This window comes from Heloderma suspectum, chromosome 3 (assembly GCF_057233095.1).
Source record: "Heloderma suspectum isolate Gila_16-S chromosome 3, 16-S_ref, whole genome shotgun sequence".
NCBI lineage: Eukaryota > Metazoa > Chordata > Lepidosauria > Squamata > Helodermatidae > Heloderma > Heloderma suspectum.
In genome coordinates this window covers 251,366,644-251,375,220 of record NC_139460.1, presented here as the reverse complement: position 1 = coordinate 251,375,220, position 8,577 = coordinate 251,366,644, and the positions used below count along the sequence as shown (strand labels likewise).

The window sequence follows — 8,577 nt, the reverse complement described above, 5'->3', positions numbered from 1 at the left end:
TTGGAAGTGATTCAAAGCACTAGTAAACTATGAATTGACTCATTGTTTTGAAACAATAAAATCTGTTGAATTCACTGTCATGTGTCCCTCAATTCTGAGAGTTGAGAAGTGCCAGGGCAGAGCTGAAGGCTTCCATTTCCTCCAGAACACATCATGAGATCTGAAACACCAAGGAACGTTTTCCCTGAACATGCAAGGAAACTGCTGTCTTACCCTTATACAAATGAACATGGTGAAATGAAGCTGGTTCATTGAAACAGACCCCCCAAATACATAAAATGACTGGGAATAAGGCCACCCCTCCCTCCCTGGTGATTCTCCAGCAGGACTTTTGCTGGAAACCATTCACTGTCCTTCCTGACTGAAACTTATTTGCTTTATTCACAAATATTCAAGCAGAGTATACATGGAAGCAAACAGATACTTACTCCTACAGAATGCAGTAACTAACCCCAGCTAGAAAATCATAGCTCATGCTCTATCTAATTCTCAGCAGAACCTGTAAGCCATGTAACCTTGGTACCCTGGTGTTTATATGTGCATATCAACTCTGCAGACAGTCTAGTGAATTTATTAGCCAAGTAGGCATAAGCAGTGCTGCAATTTGTAGCAAGAGGCTGCAAACCACATACCCATTTAATATTTTCAGCAAGGTCCTCATGTAGGGCATTATGGGGAATTTAATATGGAAAGGATAGCTCATAAACCATCTGCTACTAGGTCAAAATTGAGCTGGAGGAAGCAGGTTGGCAGGTGGGCCTAATGCAAGCAGCCCTTAGCGCCATGGTCTCCAGCGACCCAAGGATGCCAGGTGCTCATGCCTGGCTTGTTCACTGTGTTTGCTTTGAAAAGAAGTTCTGACTTTGTCCATTCAGACCTGCCACTAGGGGTGTTTCTCTCTCACAGACACACACACAGTTCTGGAGCTGGATTACCCATGCAGGAAACATCCACAGTCCTTAAGAAACATTAACATTATTTTCTCAAATGCTCTGGCAATTAATTTACATTAAACAAAACAGCCAAACGTGCAATATCAAGTTGTATTCCAGACTTGCAAAATTGGATTGTGGGGTAGGAAGTTTAGGATGTGGTAATGTTCCAATATTTCAGGGACCATGCAGAGCAGGGACTCAGGTGCAGGAACAGGGTGTTGCCAGGGTTGAACAAGTAGGGAGAAAAGACTGTGTGTTCCAACAGGCTAGAAAGGTAACAACTCTGGTAAATCTGCTTGGCTAAAAAGACCCACCCAACTCACTACTACTGGAACCTGACAGGAAAAGCAGGGGTTCTTTCCCAACCCAAGGAACCTGATCATAGGATGAAGGATCTCTCTGTGCCACACCATGCCAAGGGAACCAGGGTCTTTTTCTTCTGTCAAACATGCTCAGGTGTTAAAAAAAAATATGCATTTTTAAAACTGTAGTTACAGTACTCTTGGAATGTATACCTGCCTGGTGTCATGGATTTTAGGAAATAGCTGGCTTTGCTTTATTGGACATGCTGGGAAGAGTATTAAAAATGCTAATCCACCTGTTTTAAAACAATATAATATGTCTTATTATGAAATGCAAATGATAAATATTCATGATAGATTATTAAGAATTTGAAAATGTAAATAAGTACGAAGTATTGTATTAAACTGTATTAAAGAGAAGACAACACAGAGACACAAACAGGTTCACAACGAATTCTGGGTAACAGGCACAAAATAATACCTCCCTTGTTAATGGGAGGTAAAAGTCCAGTAAGTACGTAAATCGGACATTACTGCTCTTATTATTTAGGAGCAAGTTCCTCATAACCATATCTAGAAGCATGCTCTTTGCAGAACCATAATTGCCAAGCCCCAGCCAACCAATATATTCATTGTGAACCAAAGCACTGCTATTGTTACCAGTGTTATGTGACTATTATATTTTCCCCTTTTTTACAAAAAGTTATGCTGAAGAAGCTGCCTTTCCACTCAAATCAATTTACTAACTTTCATTTAACTATAATTTTAGCAAAGATAAATAAGTACTATTTGATCTTTGGATATTTCTTAGTCCATGTGAATGTGTTTTTCTTGGTCCAGAATATCTGTCTATTGAGGGAACAAAGAAACCTTTAAAGAAGATATTAACATGCAAAACTGTAGGTATTAAAAATATTTAGCAAGAAAAATGGAACTTTGTATGGCCCCACAAATTGTGTGTGCAACAGATAAAGCATTAGTATGCTTTGGAATTTGCCGATTAAATCCACACACTTTGAGTAATTGTTTGGCCATACTTTTTCATGCCATGTTGAGTTTTTGTAGAAGTGAGGTTGATTTATAAGTCAAGGAGTTAAGAGCATGAAATGGAAAATTCTCACAAAGGGGTTATATTTCAATCTGCACATCACTTCTATATCTGAGCTTCCTCTTTGCTGACAGATCCTCTCCTACTTCCTTCACTGTTCAACTGAATATGAGCATAGAGAAGCCCCAGACATAAAGACACAGGCGCTTCCACACTTACCCTTTTTCTTTGGGATTGTCATCCTTTGTTTACTCACATTTTGCAGAGCATCCACATGAGGTTGTTGCCAACTAATTTCATCCCAGTGTTTGTTTGCTTTTTTTAAAATATTCCTGTGCATTTCCCCCTCTATTTCTAACTTGTGGGAACTATTTTGTGATTGAAACAAATGGTTCTTTTTATTTTTTTGGCAATGCAAATCAAAGGTGCAGGGCCCTATCCAGATTGGGACCACAGCAGGGGGCAAAGAGTTAAAGCACACACACACACACCCCAACACCCATGCCAAGGTTCCAATCTGGATCAGGGGTCCCGTGCTGGCAATGTGTAAAAAACCCCAAATGAACAAGGCATTACTATGCTACAAAATGTAATATGTTGTTTGGCCCTAAGTGTTTGCCTTCCACCTGTTTCTGGGACAGTGATTATCTTTATGTCCTGGTTTGGGGCTTCCGGAAAGCATCCAGCTGGTCTCTGCTGGAAACAGGATTCTGGACTAGATGTACCCTTGGTATGACCCAGCTCATCTCTTTTTATGTTCTTAATGGGCTTTGTTGCCTTCTCAGAGGGTCTTCATGACCCACTCCATTGTGGGTGAAGAATATCAACAGATGTTCCTTACGGGTGCATGGAATATGAAAATCAATTCATATTCCTTGTAAGAAAAAACTAAGCAAAAGACCTGTCATAGACAAAAGCATGAATACTAAATGGCGAGATGTTATTTACACATTTCATAAGATTTCAGATGGTACTTTTCAAACAAGCAGAGAAATTAGCCTACTTGCAGATGTTCTATCTCAATCTTTCATACAGAATTGCAGACCTTGCTCTGATAATGATTTAAGGCTGTTGATGTGTGTGTGTTCTGAGACTTCAAGACCAGGCTTTTATTGTGCAATCACCAGCTTCATTCTCAGAATTATACTAGGGGGAGGAGATATCCAAATGATGTCAGCTCCCATTTGTAACCCTCTTTTGTAATACAAGCACTTCTTCCATTTTTTTTCTTACCACAGAAAAACCGCTAAGAAGGGAAAAAATAGCTGCACAATGCCTTTTGATTGGTAGCGCTAGGAGCCATCCATCCGGAAGTGCTCTTAGATTGCATCTAGGTGACCAATAAATGTGTATGTTTTTTGGCAGTATGTCTACTTTGGGATTTATTGCTCCATGTTTATGAGCAAATTTATATGCCATCTAGAACTTTTGTCAGATGAAGAGTGGGGTTAATTTAACAAGTACAGTCAGGCTAGCAACTTTTGTTTATCTAGTATGCAATATCTGCTGCAGGAAACTGTAAAATGATGCCACAGGAAGCTGAAGTGTGGAACAAGCATTTACTTAACACTATGCAGCTCTAACTCCAACAGCTGTTCTTAAAATGGCTGCTGCTCTAGGTTTCAATTCTTTACTGGTGTTTTCTAGAACTACTTCCCTCTATGCATCCACTTGAACCAATTTTGGTTCCCTCCTTCTACCATTACACTACACAGTACATCAAGAGAGGTCTGAACAGACAGATAATATAAGCAAAAAAGGCATTAGGAAGGAGTGATGGCTTCTCATCCTTGGGAGGTTAAAGGTGGAAAAGCTACATTCTAAAGTCATCACACCAAGCTGGTTTAGAAGTCAGGAGCAAAGGCCATGAAGGCCTTTCAACAAAAATGAATCAGCTACTAATAAATGGAAAAGCTGCTTAATTCTATCTGATAAAACAGAGTATTAAAACATGCTGTCTGGGAAAAGGTGGGGGTTGTGGGACTTTTTCTGTCTAAACATGCATAGGGTTGCATCTTTAATGTGTTAGACTGCTGCTTCCATGACATAGACTGGAATCATCCTGTGACTGGACATTTTCGATCTTTGTTTTCCCTTGGTTTTTCTCTTGGGTTTCAGTTATTTTCACAGTCATACTGCAACTTAATTGCAGAAGTAGCATCCCATTGTACAACACTATTAAATGTCAATATGGGACTTCTAACGTCCATGATTCTTGAAAGCACTTGTAAATTACAAGCTGGGATTGAAAGCCTTCTCATAATTGGCAAATCCTATGCACAATGGAAACTCATATTCATTTCATATTTGGAATAATTCATGAGGATTTTGTAAATGTTCTAATGTACTGTAATTGCCTTGAAAACCTGTTTGTTCCCTTGCCTACAGAAATTGAGATTTGTTTAATGTCTATTGGTTAGTAATTACTTTAATATGTCTGCTGAACATATATAGGAGTGAAATGATTGCATTTTTGAGCCTCTCTCTGCAGCCGCATTGCCACTATTATCATTCCTTTTAAAATGACTTTTCTCTAACTTTCTGGTACTTTTTCCAAATGTCTTGAAAAATGAAACATTTACAATGCAGTCCTGTGTATGTTTGCTTAGAAGGAAGGCCCACTGAGTTCAATGGACCTTACCCACGGGTGAGTGTGTACAGGCTTGCAATTGTATGGTTTTGTAATGGTTCAAGCCCCTGGTCATTTCTTTTCCCATATCAGGTCCCTCTGCCCTGGTGCCCTCCAGATGTGTTGAGCTGCAAGTCTCATCATTGCCACTACACGCTTGGAGGGCACCAGGTTAGGGAAGGCAGCTTCGTATTCTGGTCTTGATAGCCTGTCCTCTTCCCTTCAGCATATTGTGATGAGCCGCCATAACATTCCCCCATGCTTTTAACTGCGGCATCCTCCTTTAACAACAAAACATGTTGAATATATCATTTTGCAATCCTGCGAAAGTTCGCAAAGTTCATCTTTCATTATGATTTCATAGCATCTGAACCGTACAGTCAATACTGTCAACAGACAAAGAGCTGAGTTTGGGAGAGGCAAGAGGAAGTGAAATTTGCCAAGTTTCACCCTAGCTATTCTTTGGGAATAATGGTCATTTCCCCTTCCTAGTCATATATCTTTTAGCTTGATACATCAGCCAATTCAGCCAAAATACTTGGATTTATTACCTTGGCTATATAAGCCTGAAAACTGCAAAATCAATAAGGTTTCCAAAGTTGCCTATGAAAAGGGAAGCTTCAGCAACCACTCTTCTCACATGTGACAGTAGGAAAGCTGATGTTGTTGCTGTGCTCAGGATCCCAGCCATTTGTTCCCTATGAACATCTGCAATTGCTGTACTGGATCAGACCATTGGTCCATTGAGTCCAGTGTGTTTATTCTGATTGGCAGGAGCTGTCTTTGGTTTCAGACAGAAGTCTACCCCAGCTCTTCTCCTGCTGTTATGGTCATAGCTATTAATCTGGAAATGTGAGGAATTGAATTTAGGACCCTCTGTTTGCAAACTATGTTGTCTCCCTCCCCCACTTCAACAAGTATCTCTAACTGAGCGATTAATCTCTGCTGTTCTTTTTTTTCCTTTTTACCAATGATAGTTAAGCTTCTTCAGCTGCCCCTTTTAAATCACTGGTTTTGTAAAGTTCACCATACTTGACCTTCCATTTGAAGAATTGTTACATTTTGTTTTTCTTCCTTCAGATTTTTCTGCCTGCCAATCCCCCTTTGATCCCATTTCTCAACTTATTTAACTGAAAATCAGGTGAGCGCAACCCATAATACTTCTAGTCAGGATTTGCTTTACCTTGTTCACAGCAGACACTTGCAGTCTAATTACTGGATGTGAAATATCTATTTTTCAGAGGCTGCACCAACATTATGGAACACCTAGCCCTGTGAAGAGCAAGCAGCTGTGTTTCATCAACTGGCGAAGGATTTTTTTAATTCCAGCAGGCCCTTGCCTTGATAAGTTCCTGATATTTAATTTAAATGTTGTGTTTTACCTGTGGTCTCTGCCTCTGTTGGGATTTTTTAAATTGATATTGTTTTATTTGGTATTTCAAATTGTTGTATGCCTCCCTGAGTAGTGCAGAAGGGCAGGATAGAAAATACATTTTCCAAATACATTGAAATCTACCCAGTTCTATGGGGATCCCTCACCAATACTCTATGGTGAGGTATCCCCACAGAGTATTGAGGAGCCCTGCCCCCACCCCCATGGTGTAAACATAGTGTTATATCTGTAGGCACCACACCAGACCATAGCAAGGAATGGTTTGTACACTCTGAGTTTACCTTCCTTGAACAAGCAGAGCAGGTAGGCTGGATGCAGATATGAGAGGTGCACAGGGGCACAGTGCTTGTACCTGTGCCATTCCTTACATAAGAAAGAGGAATTTTCTAAAATGAAGGTCTTCTTGACAGGAAGGATCTGGCAGAAAAGACATTTTGTACTGGGGACACAAGGCATTTTGTTCCCCTAAAATCTCAGCATAAATAGTCAAAGAAGCATAAAGTAGGAGCATAGCTTATTTAGCAACATCTGTAACATCTTGCTTCTTTCTTCGGCTGAGAAGAAAAGTTTCCTAGAGTTCGGGGGGACTGCATGGCTTCTTTCTCCCAAGGCTCCAGAGTATCACTGGACATACCTACCAGTCCCTAGAATCTTAAACATTCCTTTGGGGGGTTTTGGTTGGTCTGTAATTGGTGTCCAGGACTTGGACTAAAAACAAACTGAACTAAAAACTGCTCTCTACCACCATCTGGCCTATTCTGAACCCTGGGGGGAAATGTGTTCCAAATAAATATATGGGCATTCAGAACTCATTTCTTACTTTGGCATTCATTTTGTAATTAATGGGTTATACTACTCATTTCAAATCCTCACATACTCCTCCTAACATTGGGTGTATTCATCAAACTATCCACTATGTGTCCCTAAGATTTCTTTCCTGGTTACTCACTGCCAGTTTAGTCCCATTCAGTGTATATGTGATGCTGGGATTTGTATTCTTTGCCCAAATGTGTGTGGGAGAGAGAAAGCAGCAAAGCTCTATTATGTCATATGGAAATTACTCTGTATGTAAGCACTGCACCTGTGGCAAATTACATTGTGCCCAAAATGTTTAATAATCCATATGCATTGCTCAATGAAGTATAATATTTAGTGTACATATTTCACCAGCCTGCAATTGCTGCTAGTATAAAGCTGATAACCCATTTAAAAATCTTAAATTATATAGTGTTTACAAAGAAGAGGTGGGTGGGAAATCAGTTAGACCAAAAAGTAGCCTGTTGAAGTCCACTTCTGTTTACTTTTAAACTAATCACCTATGATAAACAGACATATATCTTCTACTGCATCAACTACTAGAAAATCATTTCTGACATATCGGACACCATAGTAAAACTTGTTCATAGCCTTCTCATGATAATGCCATTGTATATCATTCAGCATAAAATAATTCTTAATTAATTGATTGAGTTAATGGTAGTGTGGCCTCTTTCACTTCTCCGAGTTAGCAAGATACGTCGTAGAAGCTCAAGAAATCAGAAACCTTAACTATTTCACATGCTTCAGAACTTATCATCTTTTGAATTATGTCTTCCTGTACAGCAAGGGTGCAGAAGCCTGGCCCAATGGTCTAATTTTGCCCGCTAGACTTCCCAGTCTGGCCCATGGAGTCTCCCAGGATTCCTCAAGAGAATCCAGGCATTCAAGCCCAGCACCCTTGAGGAATCCCTCTGGCTACTCTATCTGGTATGTGGCTTTGAGTGGCACATAGAGCCCATGCGGGTGCCAGATACCGAGCAAAGCCAGAAACTTGGACTGTGGTGGGGATGAGGCAATGGCATAAGTGGGCATGGCCACAGTGTACGGTCTGTTAAAATAGTTTGCAATAAAAATATGGAAGTCTGAATAGTTCTGAATACTTCAGCGGGGGAGCAATCCTATGGCTGCTAGTCAGCGGCTAGATGGCCATAGGATAGCTGGTTTTCTGGGAACTGACCTCGGAGCCCATGCTCCAAGGTCAGTTCCTAGAGAAATTACCTTCCCCCCCTTCTGTGCTGCCTTTCAGGCAGCACAGAACAGCTCCACACTCTGAAGAGGAGCACAGAGCAGCCAAAACAGGGCATTCCGGGGGGCTGTCCAGGGTGGGGAAGGCGGAAATGCCAGTACAACACATCCTATGTGTTGTCTGGCAGCCTCCTCCCCCAATCCACCTTCTTGTGGCTAGAGAGACGAAATCGGCTATCTAGCCGAAAATGCAGGGCAGGAGAAGC

The 8,577-nt window shown here is 40.7% G+C and overlaps 1 long non-coding RNA gene across 1 annotated transcript; it reads left to right on the top strand.

Annotated features, from left to right (window-relative positions):
* Window positions 1-1,255: 1,255 nt before the first annotated feature.
* LOC146351028 (uncharacterized) lies at window positions 1,256-7,778 on the top strand. Its single transcript, XR_014788885.1, has 3 exons — window positions 1,256-1,391; window positions 5,995-6,055; window positions 6,156-7,778. It is a non-coding gene; the product is annotated as an uncharacterized LOC146351028 (long non-coding RNA).
* The last annotated feature ends 799 nt before the right edge of the window (window positions 7,779-8,577 follow it).